The sequence below is a fragment of the Coenobita brevimanus genome, chromosome 70 (assembly GCF_032717465.1).
Source record: "Coenobita brevimanus isolate Jiangsu-jjx chromosome 70, ASM3271746v2, whole genome shotgun sequence".
In the NCBI taxonomy this organism is placed as follows: domain Eukaryota; kingdom Metazoa; phylum Arthropoda; class Malacostraca; order Decapoda; family Coenobitidae; genus Coenobita; species Coenobita brevimanus.
In genome coordinates this window covers 25641757-25664976 of record NC_137023.1, presented here as the reverse complement: position 1 = coordinate 25664976, position 23220 = coordinate 25641757, and positions in this window count along the sequence as shown.

The window sequence follows — 23220 nt, the reverse complement described above, 5'->3', positions numbered from 1 at the left end:
TGTCACGTGTGTTCACTGTGGTTGGAAAGTTCTAGAAGCCTGTGTGTGAGTATGTGTGTATGTGTGTGTATGGTCACGAGGCGCTGTCGTGTGCCTATAAAGCATTCCTTGAGTTAAGAGTGTGTAAGCATGTTTAGCATTGCTCGATTCTCGCAGACACAGTACCTTCTCATCATCTGACTTCCTGCTTCTATCTCTCTCTATCTATCTATTTATCTATCTATTTATTATGATTTGTAAATATAATATGGAGTCCTAACATATATAGCTGTTAGAAAGGTATTTGGCAAGGTGCCAGAAGGAGCGGGAAGAATTCGAGTTAAAGAGTTCAGAGCATTTAGTATGGATGATATTATTTTTAGCAGAGCAAAGAAGGGACTTAGTACGATTCTTGCCAAAAACATAAGAATGATGAGATTCAAGGGTGTGTTGGCTCTGGTACCTTTTGTAGGCCTTCTCCTTGTTTTGGATAGCATTAGAACAAGCATGATTAAACCAAGGTTTCTTTGCATTAATCAAAGGATATGAGAAAGGAATGTATACTTCCATGCCCAAGAAAATAGCCTCCGTAATGTGCATGGCTCATTCAGATGGCTCTCCGCCATGGAAACAATAATCATTCCAGGGAAAGCCAGACAAGTACTGCCTGAGGGCCTCCCAAGCAGCAGCTTGAAAGTGCCACAGATGACATATCTTTGGAGGGTCCATTTGCTGTACTGGAACGATAGGACAGGTTAAGGTGAGAAGGTTGTGGGTGGAGGAGCTCAATGGAGAGGAACGATTAACAGTGTAAGCAGAAGGATTAGCTGTATAGAAGTGGTCAAGTGTGTTGGAACTCTCTCCAAGGTGGTCATGGATTCGGGTAGGTGCTGTGCGAGCTGCTCTAGGTAATTCAGGATAGAAAAGATGTAGGCTTGTTCACCAGGTGGATCAGCGAAAGGAGAAGAGAGCCAAAGGTGGTGGTGAACATTGAAATCTCCTAGAAAGGAGATTTTAGAAAAAGCAGATGTGGATAGGATGTGTTCCATCGTAGTAGTAAGGTAATGGAAGAATTTTTCATAGTCAGTGGAATTAGAGGACAAGTAAACAGCACAGATATATTCTGTCTGAGAATGACAGGAAAGCTGAAGCCAGAGAGTCTAGAATTCAGAAGAATCAAATTCAGTAACACGAGATAAGTTGTTGTGTGCACATGCACAACAGCCACCTTTGGCTTTGAAATGAGTATAGAGAAAGTAGGAGATTACAGACAAGGGTTTGCTATCAGTTGCCTCAGAAAGCTGAGTCTCAGGATGAGAAAGAGAGGTTTATATGAGAAGAGGTGGTGCTCAACAGCGAGAAAGTCAGAGGAGAGGCCGGGAGTGTTGCAGAAATGAAGAACTAAGTCAGACAGTGGCTCCAGGCATCTCACTGAGTCGTCACCAGAAGAGGGACGGAGGGCGGAGGCATTTATGCCCTCCCCCGGGGGACTCCGAGGCTTGAGTATGAAACGCCATTCTGGTTGAATTTTGCATAGGAAGTGTAGTGTGTACTGTGCATGTAGATTGGTGCTGACAGTTAGAGAAACTTGCATTGGAGAGTATGCTGGCCTACTCTCTCTGTTACTGAAACACTGAAAAATTTCGGCAAAAGGGGATGGTCCGGACCTAGTCCCGAGGACTGTTGAAATGGGAGCTCCAGTTTTCCCTGTCATCAGCTTTCCATCCACCTTTTGAGTACCGGCCTGCCCGACTGGTACTATAGTCTACTTCCTGATGCACATAATGTTTAATATTAGGATATAACCCCAGGAAAAAACGTCTTTTCGCTTTATCTACTCCGATGTCCAAATCCTTAATGATAATGTAGAATGTGTCCTCCAGCTCTAGTCACGTTAATCAGACCCCAGTAGTCTTTATATTTATTCCAACTAGAAATATATAGCAAACTAAGTTAGTTCAGCTATTTTTGTTTTTCATAAGTTATTGGTATGGGCTACAATTGCCCTATAGCTCTACCGTCCCAGTAACAGAGACCATGAAAGTAATACGACAGTGTTGTAATGTCATACTTTTTTTTTTCTTATACTTTCATAGTAGTAAGGGATCTGTGCAGTTGTGGTTGGGAAGGCGGTTGTGAGGATTTGTATAGATGCTCCACTGTTATGTGATTGGGAATCTTCGCGACATCACTAATGTTTACCACACACACACACACACACACACACACACACACACACACACACACACACACACACAGTCCTCCAATCGCACGCATGGCATAATACTGAGTTGCCATAAATTCGAATCCTGCTCTATCACGGGGAAACATTATTAGAATTAACTTCCTTTCGGCGTTTCCTCACTTCTCTGTAAGTTTACTGACATGTCATAAAAACACTCATGCAGTTGCCATTACACTCTTTTGAAATTCACTCACTTCAGGAAATTCGCTGGGCAAGTAAGACCCAAGTGGTTTTATGAAGCAGAATGAATTGACTTCATCTGTTGTCTTATCATGAAAACAAGGATTGGTAGCGACCAGAGAACGACTGACAAACACCAATTTATGCCAGAACTTGGATATGATTAAATCCCTCACTACGATGACGTATTATTCACCCCAGACCTAGCTGGTAGAGCTACAAACAATGTCTTTAACTTCTTCACTACAGACAAGACTGAACAAAGTAAACCAGTAGTAGCAAAATTACTCTGTTGATGTAGTCATCGACTAGAAAGGTTAAATGAAAAACTATTCTTAACTGATCTAACTTGATCTCAGCCTGCCATTCTGTCTGACCGCGTTGCGTGTAGATTGGAAAGATTGTGCCCCGAAAAGATTTGTCAGTACCTGATAATGTTAGCTTCAGTGAAGCACTGGAGCTTAGTGAGGCTGTCCAAAAAAGTTTTTATGACTACAAGGGAAATTTTATGCTGTGTATCAATATATAACATTTATAATCGAAAAACTCATTTTACATAATATGCCGTCCTAATTTCATTCTTTTTACTTCTTAAAGATTTTGGTAAACTCAGGGGTGGATTTTCGTAAGGCAGAGGTTAATAAAATCCAAACCTAACACCTGTCTTTCAATTAGTATCCTTCAGGCCAAAGAGAATAGCCTGATGGGAACAGAAATAATGCGAAATTATGTCCTCTGGTTGCAGCTGTTAAATCCTGTACCTATCTATAGAAATACGTTTTTCTGTATGATCGCATAGGTTTTACTTGACCTAATATTAACTAGTGGTTCAGTGATTAATATAAACTCTGCCTACCATTGCACTGATAGCAAAGCACATTAGCCCGTGATTCATGACTACTGGGAAAAAAGTGGAGACCTGTGTGTTCAAACTCAATGAGAAATCTTTTTCTACACACCCCACCCTCCATTTTGCTTTCATTAACTTCCTTCCTCCACTCTATTCTCAATTTGGATTTCTTTCTTCTGCTAACACTCTTCAAAGGAAATATTCTCTTTCAGGGAATGGTTAATCTACCGGGTACCGCAAAGTTTTGCAACAGTTTTGATACTGTAAACGCTTTAGCTTATGGAAGATTATAATATAGCATATAAAAAAATGTTAACAGGAGAAATATTTATAACGACTATCAAGGAATCGTATACAACAGTGAAAATAGAAACTCACTCTCGACGCTTTAATAAATGTAAGACGGCCACCAAGAAAGTTTTATAGAGCGAGGAGCGGCACGAGGGAGCATCTTGAAGGCAGCGTCAGGGATATATTGACGAAAAGCGTCGGTATAAATTGTGACTGGAAAATCTTTGCCTCTTATGATGGCGGACGCGACTCTAACTTCTGGGCGATCTTTATCAAGCACCAGATGACACAAATTCACCTTTTCGCCCCACAAAAATGCCAGAGTGAAAAGTTGAGTCTACCAGAGAAATAAAATTTGGGGAGTAAATGTTGATATTGCAAATATATTTGGACAAAACCTCTAATTGAGGAAAACTTTCCTTTTGCATAGCATGAAAGAGCAACACAAAAATCCTAAACAAAGAAACCTGTATCATCATATTTTGTGCTGTCTGCTTTTTTAATCCTGGAAGTAAAGGTTTCTTATCAAAGGTATTTTCCAACAGAGAAGAGTTACCCTAGAGGCGCCGCGTGATCTGATTCATCCACAAAATCTAAGTAATTTATTACAGACAGGACACAGACATTTGCCGAAACGAGAGGAGACTTGGCGCCAAATTCTCGTTATCTCCTTTACCTACACCTCTTCCTCACCAATAGATTTTCTACTGTACAGTTATGAACCTCATACGTACTGTTCTTAAAAGCTTACTGGTCACCAGAGATCGCATTACTGGGTTTCGGAAGTCATTGCTCACTGTCTCGTTTTTTACGGACACGAAATTAATGAATACACAGTATAATATGTTCGCAAGTGTAAGTTACATGCAGTTATTATCTATAATAAAACTAAATTAGCCCAACGAAAAATAATGTTGCTGAGTCAAATTATGTATATGAATGAGATACTAGAATTTCTGTTTAACCCACGAGAATATCGGTCCTACTAAAATACTTAGCGTCATCAGTCCCATATATTCTTTAGTTCTCCTTCCCCAACACCCCACCCGCGCGCGCGTGCGTGCGTGCGTGCATGCGTGTGTGTGTGTGTGTGTGTGTGTGTGTGTGTGTGTGTGTGTGTGTGTGTGTGTGTGAGAGAGAGAGAGGGGGAGAGAGAGAGAGAGAGAGAGAGAGAGAGAGGGAGATTTGGTTTTGAGTGCTCCGTCATTGGACAAGGTCCAAGGTCAAGGTCACTTGGCAAGGTCACGTACAAGAGTTCTGATCTGATTAAAACCAAATTTGGTGAAAGGACTGAAAGTAAGGCAAGGTAAGGTATACAATATATATATATATATATATATATATATATATATATATATATATATATATATATATATATATATATATATATATATATATATATATATATGTGTGTGTGTGTGTGTGTGTGTGTGTGTCCGACTCTGGGCATAGGCTTCATAGCCTGCACTCAAGGCCCAGTAGTCCACCTACATACCATACACCACTACATGTCATCACTTCGGCGCTAACACCCATCGTTCATATTGAATACATGCTAGGGCTGTCTCATTCAGGACTGGCGTATTGGTATTAGCGGGGGTATTTTTACGACATGTCGGCGGGTCTTCTGGTAGATCAGTAAAGTCTGATTTTTATGAAATTCAGATCCTTAAAATGTTCCCTGCCCCAGCTGGGATTTGAACCTCGGTCCGGTAGGACTGCAGGTCACCTCTCTACCGATTGAGTCACTGCCTCTCTCTCTCTCTCTCTCTCTCTCTCTCTCTCTCTCTCTCTCTCTATATATATATATATATATATATATATATATATATATATATATATATACTGTATATATTATATAGATAGATAGATATATACGGTATATAATCATCACCATCATCATCATCCGGATCTCCTTTCCCACCCTAGGGAAGGGTGAGGAGTAGCAATGTCCAGACAGCCCAAATTTGCCCAGTCCAATGGGCCACGCTTCCATTCACTCATCATTCAAGCCCTGGAATCCTGGCTCAATCGGATACGCCAAAAACACTCACCACGGTCCGTAGCTTCACGTATACGTATCTGATTGAGTCCATCCGGCTGCTGCCATGTTTAAAAATGGGTGCCAAATCCTTGATCAGGCACTTCTCTTCACAACATTCATCCAGCCAAATCGATCTCTTGTCAGATCTCTAGCCTCACCGATTTCCAAACCTCTTTTCCTCACACACTCATCCACCATATCTCTCCACCTTCTCCTTGGCCTACCTCGCCTCCTCCCTCCTCCAAATTCGCCCGCATGACCATACCTTCTCAATACATTCTCTTCGTTTCTGGTGTCCACCGCCATCCTCACTCCACATCTTTCACAGATCACATTATTTCGTATCCTATCCACCTCTGTACTCTACATACATTCCTCAGCAGTCCCAACTCCACTGCTCTTGCTCTTGACTTTTCATTTTTCATGCCACACCACAGTCTCACATCCATATGTTAAAGTTGGCACTAACACTCCTTCAAGTAAGCCTCGTACAACTACAGGACTCAAGCCTCTGTTTCTTATCATTGCCTTCATTGCACCGGCTACTTTTCTTCCTTCTGTCACTCTATTTTCCACTTATTTTGAACATTTTCCTCTCTTTTCTATCACTGTACCCAGGTATTTGAACTCTCTCACCAATTCCAGTCTCTCTCCATTAACTGTAACATCGGACTGGGATTCACCTTCACTCTCAATACTCTTTTCTACATTTACTTTCAAGGCACGGCGCTCAGTGACATCAGCAAAACTCTGCCTTAGCCTACCAAGTTCTTGTCCGATGTTTGCAAGTAGTACTTGATCATCAGCATACAACAAATTTGAGATATTCCATCCATCACCATTCATTACCAACGCCGTCCCCCTCACCATTACTGGTGTTTTTACTTCACTTATCACCCCATCCATTTATATATTGAACAAGCACTGGGACATAACACAACCTTGTCGCACGCCCACACCAATTGTAAACCATTTACTTAAATGTCCATTAACCTTTACACATGCCTCACTACCATCATAAAAACTCTTGACGGCACATAGCAGCGTACCATCTACACCGTACATGCGCAAAACTTTCCACAATCCTTCTCTGTCCACTTTGTCGTATGGTTTTTCCAGATCCATGAATGCCATAAACACCTTATGGTCCCTCTCACAACCTTTCTCTGCAATCTGTCTCATTGCAATTATTTAATCCACACATCTTCTGTGACTCCTAAAGTCACCCTGCTCATCATTCGCTAGGACTTCTGATGTCTCTCTTACTTTCTCTATAATAATAATTCTTCCATATACCTTCCCTACCACACTCAATAAACTTATGCCACGATAATTCTTGCACTCACTTCGCTCATCTTATTTTTGTACACGGGCACAATTACTGCCTTTTTCCACTCTGCTGGCATTTTCACTCATCCATGCCTTCTTTCTTATCTCCAACAAGGACTTCATTCCATTCTCTCCACTACCCTTTATTCATCTCTGCATATACATCATCAACCGTAGCTGCTTTCCCATTTTTCAGCTGCTTCAAAGCACTCTTCACCTGTGCGAGTGTCACCTCTCCTGGCACTGCATTCCTTCTCTGCATCCCCCCTCAAAAAAAAAGAAAAAAAAAAAAGAAAAAAAAAACTAATCATGTTTACAGCCGCTCTGCTCTCTCTATTCCCATTCATCAGGCTTTTAAAATATTCTTTCCATCTGGTCCTTACTTCATCCCCAAGGGTTAATAACCTACCACCTACATCCATCACACCAACACATTTCTTTCTGCTTCAGCTCTACACATCCTATTTTAAGAGTAGTTTGCATTCATTTTTCTTCCTAGATGATCATTTAACTCCTTCTTATTCCTCTTAGTCACTTTATGTGCTTCTTGCCCTCGATATATTCAGTTCTTATTTCAACTGAACCCCTGTCCTGTAACCACTTTAGCCACTTCTTCTTCTTTTCCTCCTCTGCTCTCGTAACCTCATTATCCCACCATGCCGTACCTTTCTTCTTTGTTGTTACTCTTGCCACACCGCACACTGCTTTAGCATTCCTAACTAAGCAATCCTTATATGCATTCCACAGGCTGTCCAGATCCATTTCATTCTAATACGCTGATTCTGACTCGTCCTCTACTTTGGATATATATATATATATATATATATATATATATATATATATATATATATATATATATATATATATATATATATATATATATATATATATATATATCCCTTTCACTTTATATAACAAACCTGAAAGAGTATTTATAAAATATCACAACGAAACTGGGAGATCAGCTTATCTTCTTGCAGTTAACTGTCATCACAAATCATTCAGCTTTCAGTTTGTTTTCAGATTAAAATTCATTTACATTTGAGTGTGACGTGGATGAGAGCTGTATGAAAGAAGGAAAACATACAAGTATGAAGAACTTTGTTTACAACTCACAATGGTATAAATTCATCCGCCACGACCATCGGGGGTGCTATTTGTTAAGTCATTTATGAGAGTCAACTCATAATACCATTTTTTCGCATACCGACACTACTTCTTGATTCTAAGACTTGTGAGACTGTTGCACATAGTTATATTTTCCCTGACCTTTATCAAGCAGTAGCCTACGTCTGGCGATCTAGATGTAACATAGAATGTTATGGGTCGCATTGTAGTGGTTGACTAGAACTTGGCAAAAACTGCCTGCCTTAGCTCTGTGAATCAGGTAACATTTTTTTTTTTTTTTTTTTTTTTCAGTTTATACTTACTACCTCCAGATGATTTTACTGAGCTTCCAAATGTTCGAACTTAAAGCGCTATACTACTTTCATTAACACGTTTAATACCAGAGGTCTTTCTAAAGTTAAATAAAATCACCTGGTGGTAAGAATAAAGTAAAGGAAGACATCACGGTATTTTGGAGGTTCATGACTATTTTGCAGCCTGTGGACATAAACAGTTCCCTACTTTTTCTTCGTATCTCGCTCCGCACCCCTTACTCATCCTCTTCAGTTTTTTGACAATTTCAGTTCCAGCACCAGTGTTGTGATATCCTGCGCTACAGTGTTCCCTCTCGTAGTAACTACATCTTGCCTGGCGCAGCATTCTGAGGGTTGTCTTTGACAAATGGATGTCCAGGTGTTTCTATTACTGCACAGTATAGACTCCCTTTTCTACTGTACAGCATCGTGCCCTCCCGTATATACTCTTGCACCCAATCTATACATCTCGATTCTACTATATACTTATTCAATATTGCGAAGACCTCTTTACAGATGCATCGTGGTCCAGCAAGACTCTCCCCTATCAACAGGATTGTCTTAAGTGTCCTATACATGGCGCTGCCTGGTGAATACTGATATATTCAGCTCAGAAGCGGTCTCCCGAAGTGAAGATTTGACGCAACCTCCGACAGGTGATGTATCCTGAAATCAACTCTAGATTTTTATTATTCATTTCCCTTCATTTAGAGTATCTAATTATTATTGTATTGTTCATGGCATTTTTCCTTAACCGCCAACACCCAACCATTCTCAATGCTTTCATCCCAAGAACGCAGTTTTCTTTTATCTATTTCTGACTAACGCTGAACAACGGAATTCAGCGTAGGATAGATCCTTCTGGATGAAGTGGTTAACTCAGTCCCACTCCATCACTCTGTGGCCACCACCACCAATGCTGCCTGCCCCCTAGCCTGCTTCCTGTAAATCTTTGCCCCCCTTCCCCATGTTACTACCTGTAGGGTTGTCACATTATTATTATTATTTGTTTTAAAGATGGAACCAGTAATAAAGCTTGGCAATTAAGTAAACTTAAAATTCTTAAGATAATCAGTAAAATTTGTATCCACCTCAGACAAACAGCAATAATGGGTAAAAATGAGCAAGTATCTGCAGTTTTTTAATATTAATCCTGCGCCTTCCACGGCCGTGTCCGTACCTTCATATCACTCTCAAGACGAAAGGAGACAAGATGTTTTCAACCACTGTAATTTACACTGATTTTTGAGTCGCTTCTGTAGTCATGTTATACATGTCTTTTAACCGAACTTATTCCTCTAAGTTAAAGCTTAAGGCCAAAGTAAAGCACTGTTGCACGGCAAGAAACACATATCTTGTGGAAAGGTTTGACACTTCAGCCAGACGACTTATCTCAAATTTATGCTCCATCATTCTGATCATGTGTTTCTTCCATTTATTCTTGTTATTTGCAGACGTTTTTATTTATGTTCTCGGCTAATTTTGAACTATAGGAGTTAGTTATTACATTGCTTCAATACAAGGGCATGAATAAATTCATTTTTAGGTAGCAAAATTAAAGTATGTGCTTTGTTATCTTGAAAAACTTTCGTACACCTGGGGAAAGTCGTGTGTTATACACTCACCCACCACTTCGAAATAGTATATATATATATATATATATATATATATATATGCACCGTGTGATGACAGGAGTGAGAGAAAGATAGGTTTTGGGATGAGCTGGATGAAGTAGCGGGAAAAATGCCCGGGAGCTATAAATTAATCATAATGGGCGATATGAATGGAAGAGTAGGCACTGGTCCTGAGGATGAAATAATGGGTTGTAATGGAGTACTAGTCGAAAATGATAATGGGAAGCGACTGAAGGATATGTGTCAGGAGAGGAGGGTATGCATTTTTAACTAGTATTTCAAATACAAAGATGCACATGAATATACATGGTATAGATGGAACAGGGATCGTGCTGAAAGGACCCTTATTGATTACGTGCTCGTAGAGAGGTCGATGCTGGGAGTGGTTGCTGATAGGGGGGCCGTGAAAGGAAGATGTGGAGGTCTGTCAGATCATATTGTGGTATGCAAGTTCAAGCTGAGAGGAGTGAAGTGGACCAGAAGAGAGAGGAGCAGTCAGGATGAAAGACTGAAAGTCCAGAAGCTGAGGACCAAAGGAATGGCAGATGAATTCAGGACCAAATAGGCGAGGAGAGAGAATCAGAGAAAAAGAATGAAACGGATCTGGACAGCCTGTGGAATGCATATTGGGATTGTTTAGTTAGGAATGCTAAAGCGGTGTGTGGTGTGGCAAGAGTAACAACAAAGAAGAAAGGTACTGCATGGAGGGATTAAGAAGTTAATAGAGCAATGGAGGAAAAGAGGATGTGGCTAGAGTGGTTACAGAGCAAGAGTTCAACTGAAATAAGAACTGAATATACTGAGTGCAAGAAGCACGAAAGAGACTAGTGAAGAGGAAAAAGAAAGTGGTAAATGATGATCTAGGAAGTAGAATGAACGCAACTTACTTTGAAAATAGGAAGTTATTCTGGAATAAGGTGAGGAAACGTAGAAGTGACAGCAGAAAGAAGCGTGAAAGTGTGAAGGATGTAAGTGGTAGATTATTAACCCATTGGGATGAAGTAGGGACCAAATGGAAAGAATATTTTGAGAGCCTGATGAATGCTGACTGGGTAGGGTCTAAGATTCTAGCATGATTAAAAAGCTTTGATGAAAGAAATGTGATAAAATCTTGCCTAATTTCTGGCACATATGAAAAGAATGTAAACATGAACTATGGTCATTTTAAGTGTGATAAGTTGTTACCTGAATTAATTTTAAAACAGTACCCGCCAGACAAACAGTTGATTGTTCCTTGTCGTCTCCTGGTAGTACAATCACACCTGTGTGGAACACACCTAGCATTAAGCCTCTACAGTAGGTCTTAAGTTAAGCCGCAGTATTTACCCTTTTTGCATCCCTAAGGAAGAAAGTCAGATGCCTATTATTCTGTGCATTGCTCATTTTTAATTCAGGTCATCCTTTGTTTCTGTGTATCACTCCCTGCTGCAGGTGTGCACGAGTTAAGGTGCAGTATTTACCCCTATTCTCATTTGCCTCCCTAAGGTAAAAAAGCCAGGTACCTATTGTTCAGTGGATCGATCAGTTTTAATTCTGGTCATCCTTTGTTCTGTGTGCCACTCAATGCTGCGGGTGTGCATAAAAGACCTCTACCCTTTACGTTTATGTATCACTTTGTCTGAAGATTTACGCTCCTTTCATTTCTGCTGTAGTTATTTTAGTATATATATATATATATATATATATATATATATATATATATATATATATATATATATATATATATATATATATATATATATATATAATACTGTTACACAAAAACTGTATTGATCATGTTGAAAACAACAGGTTAAAACAAGAAGGTTAGACTGAGCTAACCTGGTGCTACTTCCTCCCCATCTTGTAATAACATGAAGCTTAGTTCAGTATGTGCCTGGAGTGTGTGAGGGTGTGTTATAGGCTGGTCATACATGTACATGGCTAATGCTCTGATATAACAGACTAGTTTGAACTGAACTGTTCAGAAGTGTTGCACAACTGTATAGTCACCAGCGATAATATCTGTTGATGTCATAACAGCTTGACATCCAAATGCAGAGAAGGAGATAGATAGGTGTACCGGAAGTAGAGAATATTACTTATCGAGCGACATAGGTAAGAGCTATTGAGCATCTATCCTCCCTTGGACCTCTTGCTTGAATTTTGGGCAGGTTGGCAAGAAGTTAAGGTTAAGCAAGTACAGTATTCTCACTTGTGACTGCATGATGGCAATATGAAATTAAATTCCGGAGAACAGTAGTGAGTATCAATAGCTACTGGTAAATTTGAAATTAATAACTCTACATCTTTGAATAAAAATAAATGCTGGATAAAATGCAATATTTTGCATTACCGGTACCCAGTTTTGATCATTTAATATCTGGAGTAATAAAATACAATATAGTTATAAGAATATCAGTCATCCCCTTGCTAAAATGTTAACAAAACTTTCCTTTGTCTAAAAATTCTTACAGAAGTTCATACAATAAATATTATGTAAAAATAAATGTACAGTAATGTTATATTACTCTAAAATTCCCTGAATCGTATTCAAAGTTTAAATATTTAAGAGGTATCAAAACCAAAACCATAAAAATAAGCACTGAGTTTATTTAAAAAGATCGAACAAAAAATGGTTTAAACCAAGTCAAACCACTTGGTTTAAACCACTGGTTTAACCAATCCACCCTGCCCCTCTAGGAGAAGTCATATTACACTAAGGCATTAAATCTGCAAAACTTTACAAGACAGCACACCACTTGCTTAGTAATCCATCCACAGACTAAGCTTTCTTACTTCAGGAAGCATCTTCCTGCTGCTGCTGCACTTTGTCTGTGGCTGTAAAGACTCAACTACCGGTCATTTGGAGTCTTTACAGCGGGACGCAGCTCAGCACTCCGTTGCGCCAACGTCTGTGAGAGGGTCTTAAACCTGGAATCTGCAAGTCATGTGCCTAACGCATTTCAATAAGCATGCCACATAGGGATGCTAAAGCGTGTATTTTTTTATGGTTGTGTCTGAAATTTAATTTATGAATTTGTCTTTTCGAAACCAAATTATCCGTGTGCGAGATTATCCCAACTGGTGTCTATGTGAGAGTCACACATGAAGTTACTGAGCAGTATTTTGGCGATACATAAACCATGTTGAGAATAGTGGCTCAAAATTAGTGGTACTACATAGCAAAGCTACATTTTTTTTTTTTTTTTTTTGGGGGGGGAGAAGCCTTGATGCAATACCATTTATTGAGAGTAGTGAAACAGTAGCAATGCCACTCGTTACTCTTACGCTCATACTATGAAAAGCAAGAATTCAGGCGGTCCAGCGGTGACGTTCAGTCGTCAGACGTTCTTGAACGTAAATCATCCTTGCTATAAAAATCTGGACCGTCAGTCTTGGCGAAATCCAGTTTAGGAGTTCGAATGGGCGAGAATACGCTGCATGAGTGCTAACAGCGCTCGAATTTAGAATGTTTCTTCCGTTTAATAAGCCAGACACATAGCTAACCCATTCCAGACTATTATTTTTACGTAGAAAATATGTTCCTATGCGCTAGAATTGGTAAAAAATGACCGTAGAACGCATAAAGAGGATGCATTTACGAGCAAGATACAGGATACAACACTGTTTAGATTGGGCATGAATTATGATTTAGCCTCCTTTTGTTATTATTTGCAGAAATTAATTAACGATGTTATCTAAGTTTTTATTCATACGAGCAAACTGAAGGTATCTATGCGTTCCTCGTAGATTTCCAAGGTATGTTTCCTGCAAGCTCACCAGTCTGGAACTACACAGCCTTATACCCAGATAATGTGCACCTCCACTCACGTAGCAGTACACCGTGTGTTCCTATTTTTATATTACAAGATGTAAGTATGTAGTTATAACAGAATTATTTTTACCATATAGAGTGATTTGAACAATGTCATTCATTGTAGCACTAGCACATGAGGGTTACAGTAACATTCCTTTTTTTTTTTCAGCTATCTCTTTCCACATCTATTACCCAGCCATGACCAGCAGGTCTTGTTGAAAAATCTAGGTTATCAGGTGCATGTATTGTCACAGTTGCTCATTCATTTTCTATATATTATCTGGCTATAGTTTCTATCCTTATACTACTGCCACCTTCCCTGTCTCAGTTATTATCAGTTAATTTCCAGATTACTTCAGTAATAATATTCCTCTGATATTACGTTCTTGCTTACTACGTTTCCCTTCAGTGCGCAATGATTTAAGTTACTTGGTACAGTATTTCTTTTTCTGTCCCAGTCTTACCTCTTTTCCCAGAAATCATTCCACCCTAACAGTACGTTCGTCCAATTCTGTTTTGTACATTTTCAGACTGCTTACTCTTCTGTTTTCCTAGCCTACTCTTTAATAATATGCTTAATGTTGGTCTTCACTACCAATTTATCTCATATATCCTGTTTGTCACAGTCAATGCTTAACTGCTCCTTTGATGCTTATGTGTAACCCTTCCACCCAAACCATTATTCCCTATCTTTTCTTCACCCATCAACCATCCATTACAATAACTCATTTCCATTTAATGAACTACTTTTTTCAAAGTATATATGCATGGTACAGGCTATTTCCTTACGCTGCAGCTATTTATAGGTGAGAAAAGGTCTTAGGATAGAGAGGTGCCTCAGGATTTTTTTTCTTTTTTGTGAATCCCATGAAATAATCTGCCTTGTTTTACTAACAAAATATGAATTAAGACCTACACACCTATGGTCAAATCTGAGTAGCCTAAATGTTTCAACCAGCATTCTAACCAGCCAATTCACTTTTACCTATGGTAAGTTTATCTAACTATATCTTACCTAAATCAGCTTATTAATTTATTTTGGTGCCAAAACGAAGTACATATGTCAATAAAGAACTTAAATGATTGCATTTATTTGTTGGTACTGATGAAACATTAATGTACTATTATTTAACCGACTACTATAACTTAAAAGTATATGTGAACACTAATAAAGCTAGCCAATAATACAGACCTAACTAACTATTTATCAACACTGAACCACCTTTAATATCTGTAATTACTGCCATGTAATGTGATATTGTATACATTTTCTTCTTATGCGTTACATACTTGTTTAGCCTCAGATATGGGGAAAAAGTACAGTATGTAGGCCTACTGTAACCCGCAAAGTACAGAGATTTACTTTGACTGTGTTAGCAACCATTGAAGCTGCTGCATGAATCAACTGTGCACTTGAACTGCATATGTTATACCACAAGAAACATCTTATTAAAAGAAAAATGTCATTTATTTCATGATTTTCCAATGTCAAGATTGTCACACACGGATAATGTTCAACGAGAGGCAGAAACTTATAGGCTTCGCTTCGGATATGATAACTACAGCCCTGACCTGCCTAACACACAAACTTTAAGCACTGGCAAATGTATCAGTTGCTTTAATATTGATGCCTTTTCAAAAGCCTATTGAGAAATTATATAAGTACTTTGAAGCACAATAATATTATAACTCCAAATATTATCGCCACGTGGCCAGCTCACCACCATGGAAGTTTTCTTTATTCGTACTCGTTTGCAGAAACGTTTAATCTTGTAAAATTTTCTGCACAGCCCTGTATTCCTCATATATTTTAGCCAGAGAAAATTTTATTCCTGAATAATTCAGGAACACACTGAGGTGGTTTGGCCATGTGGAGAGGATGAAGGGTGAAAGACTGACGAAGAGAGTGTATGTGAGTGAGGTGGAGGGGGGAAGATGGAGGGGGAGGCCGAGGATGAGATGGAGGGATGGGGTGGAGAGGTATATGAGAGAGGAGGGTGTGAGTTGGGAGCAGGGCAGTGAAATGGTGGGGGACAGGGCGACTTGGCGGCGATTTGTTTGTGGCCACCCCAAACGGGATTGAGGCGTCTGGCAATAGATAGATAGATAGATAGAATAATTCAGTGTTTATTAACGAAAGAACCGGCTGTCGTATTTATGAATATTTAAGTTTGTTACACGAAAGGGTGGGGGGGGGAGGGTTGGTGGCTTTTGTCCTCCTGTCACATTCTAATGCTATTTTGCGCCATAGCCGGATGACGAACGCCTGGTGTGAAAAGGAAATTAATTTTTGGTAGGAAAACAGGAACGTCAGACGCTTACGTTCGTCAGTACTGGAGTTCAGTTCTAATAGCACTGCCCTTAGTCATGCTTGTGTTAGACGCGAAGTGAATGAAACAAAAGTATTTGGTGGCCAAATGCTATTCGCCCTCCAAAATATATTATTGGCTAAGGTACAAGCTACCTACAGACCAAATGTGAAGACAATTAGCAAAACTTTGTGGAATTCAGTCACCGTGTTTCACAAAAAAACTAATCCATATATATATATATATATATATATATATATATATATATATATATATATATATATATATATATATATATATATATATATATATATATATATATATATATATATATATAGAATATATATATATATATATATATATATATATATATTGTTACGTTGTCCGCCTTTCCGTTCCCACGGATGCAGCCGTTACAGCTGGGCTAGGGGGATTATGCAGTATGTATCCGTGTCATTCGCGGAGTTTAAATTAGCGAGTGTTACAAGTTCTTTTGTTTCTTTCGTTCCTGCCACTGAGGGCAATTTTATTTCATACCATGCTGAGAATGCATTTGATTATTTTGATTGTCTTATGTGAGCCACCAGTATATTTAATGATGTTTTGCTTGCATTAGAAGTACCAGTTTATTGTAGAGAGAGAGAGGGGCACGAATATAAGTTCTTATTAATTAATTTGATTATGCGTTCGCGCTTGGCCGTGCGCGAGCCTTGATCAGAGTCAGTCTCTTCCCAGCCAGCTTTAGTATCGGGTGCTTGTACACTCTCTCTCTCTCCCCAGTCATTTTTATGCCGAGCTGGCGTTTTTGTTTAAGTTTATTTTTACTCATTTGTTTGTTGACTGAGGAAAGTAGTTATTTCATTTTGTTTTTGTGACCTTGTTGTCTTTGGAGGGCCAGTCTGGCTCACCGTAGTTTCTCGCTGCCTTAATTAACGTTCCCCAACACACGTACATACACACACCCACCCCTAACCCCTACACATTTTAATCCCATCTACTTGCACAAGGCTAGTGAGAACTATCGTGAGCCGTCAACTGCGTTGCCCCTTGGACACGGGTTAAGTTGAAAGTCGTCACCACCGGAAGTAAGTGGGAGGTGTTCCTGTAGACTGTCTCGGGCGGTATTACTTCCGGTAGTGACGATAGTAGGCTAGATCTATAGGTAGGCTGTTCCGTTTTATTATCAAAGTACAGAGTGTTGCGTTCTTAAGTAAGTACTTCCGTTGTGCAGTTTTTCTCTAGTTTGCGGAGTGTCAGTGCCGGGGTCTGCGTTATTTTTGCAACGCAGTGGAGGCCGATCATCTAAGGCTGACTTGTTGTCTTTTTTGTAATAGCCCCGGGCTGGCGCCACCGTAACAGTGGCGACCTCGCATCAGGATATCCTAACAGTGCCTTTTTCTTGCTAGGATATCGTTACCTTGGCGTTCTCTGTGCTTTGAGGTGAAGTTGATGTGTTTGTAGTTTCTCAGTCAGCATTAGTATTTCATTATTCAGTACTGCCATTGATTTGTCGCCATGGAGTCACGCGTGTCTACACCAGATCGCGTACGTGCTGAGTCACCTGTGGATATGGAACAACGAGAGGCACATAGCAAAGGTACTCCCCGTGTGAGCCCTGAGTTTGACTATGGGGCTGAGCTGCCTCGTTTCGCTACCCCACTATTACCATCTATGATGCCGCCGAGCCAGTTTAGAGCAGTTCCCCCAGGTATGTCTAGTGCTTTCCCTGGAGTTGTTCATTCCACTCCCATATACCCTGGAGTCTTGTCACCGGAGGCTCAGTTGGAGTTGAAAAAGATGGAGATGCAGCGTGCAAAAGAAGAGAGGGAGATGGAGATGCAGCGTGCAAGAGAGGAGATGGAGTTGCAGCGTGAAAAAATGCGATTTGAGCTGGAGAAGACTCGCTTGGAGGTGACTGCTAATAGACCAACTTCAGATACCCAAACCTCAGGCCGTGCAGAGGATAGGGAGAGTTGGTTCTCAAGGAGTCTAAAATTAGTGCCAGCATTTGATGAGTTGAAGGTGACAGAATGGTTTGTCAGGTTTGAGAAGAAGGCTAGGGAGTTTGAGTGGCCAAGGCAGCGCTGGGTGGGGTTGGTATCTAATGTGCTGAAGGGAAAAGCCTTGGAAGTGTATAATAGGTTGAGCCCTGAGGATGTAGATGATTATGATGAATTTAAAACAGCCATCCTGAAGGCATATGAACTTAGACCAGAGGCTTATCGGTTGTTGTTCCGTGGTGCTCGGAAAAGGCCTGCTGACACCTATATGGCCTACGCCAGGTATCTGGAGGAGAGGTTAGACGAGTGGTTGCTGAGTGAGAGCGCCACTTCGTATAACGAGGTGCGTGAACTGCTTTTGATGGAACATTTTACCAACATGGCTGACAAAGAAATTGGTGTTAAAATTAGGGAGAAGATATTCAAGACCGTGAAGGAAGCAGCGATGTGGGCTGATGACCGGGTGTTTGCCTTGCGGAGTATGGGGGTCAAGTACGCTAATTTTCAGTATTCCAGGGAGAGGACTGTGAGTGGCCCTGCCTGGGATAAATCTCCCGTGAATCAGTCCAATGGAAGTACAGAGGAGAAAAGGAATTCTGGGAGAAAGAGCCCTGTATCCAGTTCGAAGCTAGTTTGTTACTTTTGCAAACAGAGTGGGCACATCAAGCCTAACTGCCCTAAGTGGAAGGCCTCCCAAAATGCCAAACCAGTGGCACTAATTGTAGGTTCGAGTCAGGTGAACGAGAGGAGTTGGGAGAGTGGTAACGGTGAGAGAGATGTCTGTGGAAAGCTGGAGTGCAGCCGGCTGTGCTCGCTGCCAGCTCAGGCTGAAAAGGTTACCCAACATGCTACGCCACCTCTGGATGAACTGCCTCAGAAATCGTCCCTAGACTGGTGTAAACCTTTTATATGTCACGGCACAGTGAAAATTCATGGGATCAGTTATCCAGTTACTGTGGCTCGTGATACCTGTGCACAACAGTCTGTGTGCAGAAACGTGACTGGAGGGCCTGTAAACTCAGGGAAGTATGTGCTGTGTAGAGGCATGAACTCAGATGAATACTATGATTATGTTCATGTGGAACTCGATTGCCCCATTGTTCAGGCTGCAGCTCAAGTAGCTGTTGCTGATGTAATGCCAGTAGAGGGGGTTGATTTTCTGCTGGGGAACGACCTGGCTGGGGAGAAAGTATTTCCATCTCTTCCCCCACCAGTTGTTGTGGCAGAGAAGTGTTTTGACGCCCCAGAAATTGGTATTGAAGTTGATGCAGAAGTGGAAGCCATGTTCCCGGTCTGTGCAATTACACGATCTATGGCACAGGTTGCAGCCCGGGAGGAAGAACTGGTGAAGTCACAGGTTCTTGGGGTCGACTGTGATGAGGCAGGGCCGCCAATGGAGGAACCTAGTGAGCAGAGTGTTGCTGTGGTGGGTGAGGAGAGTGGGAATGCGTGTATGGGTGCCGCCCCACTTCCCACTCAGGACACTAGAGGTGGTGCTGAGTGTGTCTGTGTGGAGACTGAACCCAGCCCATCGACTGAATTAGAATTTCAGGACGCTGGGGTCGACTGCGGGGATGCAGGACCACCGTCAAACGCGCCTGAGGAACAGAGTGTCACTGTTGAGGGTAGAGGTGATGATGTCAGTGTGGAGTCTGACATTCCTCCCCCTGTCGAGTGTACTAGAGGTGACGCTGAGATTGATTGCCCTTCGCAATCCAGTGTCCCGACCAGTCCCTTATCTCAGTCCTCAGTAGAGCTGGCGGGTGTTGGGCCAGCAGAATTGAGGGTGAAGCAACAGGAGGATGTAACATTAAAGCCCTTGTTTGCTCGAGTAGGGGAAGAAAGAAGTATGGAGTGTGGTAAGGAGGAGTTCCTGATTAAAGACAATGTTTTACATCGCCGATGGACGCCCACTGGCGCCACGATGGATGGAGGAGTGGGTGAGTTAGTGCAGGTGGTGGTGCCTGTGCAGTATATAGGGTGCCGTTAATACAGTTAGCACGAGGGACCTTTAGCAGGTCACTTGGGAAACAGAAATACAGTGCAGCGCTTAAGATATAATTTTTGGTGGCCAAGTATGCCGGGACAAGTTGCTGCGTACATCAAGAGCTGTCACACGTGTCAGATAGTGGGCAAGCCTAATCAAGTTCTTTCTGTGGCCCCTTTGACTCCCATTCCTGCAGTTGAACCTCCGTTTACCCGGGTAATCATTGATATCGTGGGCCCTTTACCTCCTACTTCTGCTGGAAACAAGTATTTGTTAACCATAATGGATGTTACAACGCGATACCCAGAGGCTATACCAATCAGAAGCATGCAGGCGAAGTCAGTAGTCAAGCAACTTATTCTGTTCTTTACTCATTTTGGCCTGCCTAAGGAGTTGCAGTCAGACCGTGGAGTGAATTTTACATCTAATTTGTTTAAGCAGACAATGACAGAGTTGGGCATCAAACACATTTTGTCCAGTGCCTACCATCCGCAGTCACAAGGTGCCATGGAGAGGCATCATCAGACCTTAAAAGACAATGCTGCGCACCTTCTGCTATGATAGTGGAAAGGATTGGGACTTAGCGGTACCCTTTGTTATGTTTGCAGTGAGAGAGGTACCAACTGAGTCGTTAGGGTTTTCACCCAATGAGTTAGTGTTTGGGCACAGAGTTCGTGGTCCCTTGGATGTGGTGCGAGAGGCCTGGAGTAACAACAAATCTGGCAACCAGGAATCCATGCTTGACTATGTCTGCCGCACTCGGGAGAGACTGCATTGCGCTTTAGAGCTTGCCCGTGACCATCTAATCGGGGCTCAAGCGAAAATGAAGGCTCATTACGATAAGAAGGTCAGAAGTCGTGAGTTTAAGCAAGGAGATGAAGTTTTGGCACTGCTGCCCATGCAAGGAAAACCTCTGGCGGCTAGATTCAGTGGTCCTTATATTGTGAAGAAGAGAGTTGGGGAACTTGACTATCTAATTGTTACCCCAGATAGGCGGAAGAGTACTCAGTTGTGCCACATTAATATGTTGAAGCCATACTACCGCCCAGTTGATTCTCATTGTGGGATGACTGCTGATGTCTCTCACCTGGGATGTGAAGGACGGGGAAAGGAGGACGTGGCATCAAAGGAACGTGCTGTGGAGGGAGCTGTTGGTGCCGGTGATGTGAGTAGTGGACCAGGGTTACAGCCACAGTCCCTGTAAGGTGATTTTGGAGTGGACGTTGAGGGAACCAGGGATAAGAGCGCTCCTGTAGTTTTGGTGGTTGGTAGTGAGTTGGAGGAGCAGGAGGAAGTGCTTAGTCGTGGTGAGATGTTACCAGCTGACATATGGGAGGGCAATGGTTATGTAGCTCTGGTGGAGAAATTGCGACACCTTGATCCAGTAAAGCGAGAAGAGCTGTGCAACAGATTATGGAAACATCCGAAAGTTTTTGGAGATTCACCGGGATTGACAACTTGGGCTACTCATGACATTGACGTTGGGGATAGTAAGCCTGTAATATTAGCTCCCTACCGCATCAACCCTAGCAGACAGAAAGCTCTCGATAATGAGATCAAGTATATGTTGGACCATGGATTGATCAAGAGGAGTTTCAGTGAGTGGAGTTCACCAGTTACCTTGCAGCCGAAGCCAGATGGGAAGGTTAGGTTGTGTGTGGACTTCCGGAAAGTTAATTCACTGTCTAAGACCGATGCTTATCCTTTACCTCGGGTCGATGACTCCGTGGACAAGGTGGGAAATGCCACTTATATCACCAAACTTGACTTAGTAAAAGGATACTGGCAGGTCCCGCTGACGGAACGGGCTAAACAAGTGGCTAGCTTTGTTGTCAGTGGTGCAGTATATCAGTGCCAGGTGATGCCTTATGGATTGAAGAATGCTCCAGCCACTTTCCAGAGGCTTATGGATAAAGTGGTGGATGGCATACCCAATTGTGTCGTTTACATCGATGATGTCATTGTGTATGACACCAAGTGGGAGGAGCATCTTGATCATGTGGAAATGCTCATTAAGCTGGCTTAGTAGTCAACTTAGACAAGTGCGAGTTCGTACGTGCTAAGGTCCAGTACCTTGGATTTGTTGTGGGACATGGGCAAGTGGCTCCACCTCGGGCTAAGGTGGATGCCATTTCCAACTTTGCAGCACCCCAGTGTCGCCGTGCCCTCCAGCGATTTTTGGGCATGATCGGCTATTACCGAAGATTCATTGGGAATTACTCCACAGTGCTTGCCCCTCTTACTGACTTATTGCGCAAGGATAAGAAGTGGCAGTGGACAGCCGAGTGTGAGCAAGCTTTTATTACGGTTAAGTTTCTGCTGTGCCACCACCCTATATTGCGTGCACCAGATTTTGACAAACCTTTTGTGCTGGCAGTTGATGCTAGCCGAGTAGGGGTAGGAGCAGTGTTGATGCAGCCAGATGAGGGCCAGGTTGAACATCCCATATCATACTTCTCAAAGAAGTTTAATAGAGCCCAGAAGAACTATTCCGTCATAGAGCAGGAGTTATTAGCGATTATCCTGGCCCTGCAACACTTTGCTGTCTACCTGCCCCCTTTTGGCCCTGTGATCAAGATTTATTCAGACCATCATCCCCTGCAGTTTTTGAACAAGTTTAAATTTAAGAACCAGCGTTTGACCCGCTGGAGTTTGCTTTTGCAAGAGTACAATTTAGAAGTTAGGCATATTAAGGGGACTGATAACGTAATTGCTGATTGTTAATCCAGGGAGGGGTCAGGGTCTTGATTCGAAAATTTTGATCCAGGGCTCAAAATTTTCCCTTGGGGAAGGGCGTGTTACGTTGTCCGCCTTTCCGTTCCCACGGATGCAGCCGTTACAGCTGGGCTAGGGGGATTATGCAGTATGTATCCGTGTCATTCGCGGAGTTTAAATTAGCGAGTGTTACAAGTTCTTTTGTTTCTTTCGTTCCTGCCACTGAGGGCAATTTTATTTCATACCATGCTGAGACTGCATTTGATTATTTTGATTGTCTTATGTGAGCCACCAGTATATTTAATGATGTTTTGCTTGCATTAGAAGTACCAGTTTATTGTAGAGAGAGAGAGGGGCACGAATATAAGTTCTTATTAATTAATTTGATTATGCGTTCGCGCTTGGCCGTGCGCGAGCCTTGATCAGAGTCAGTCTCT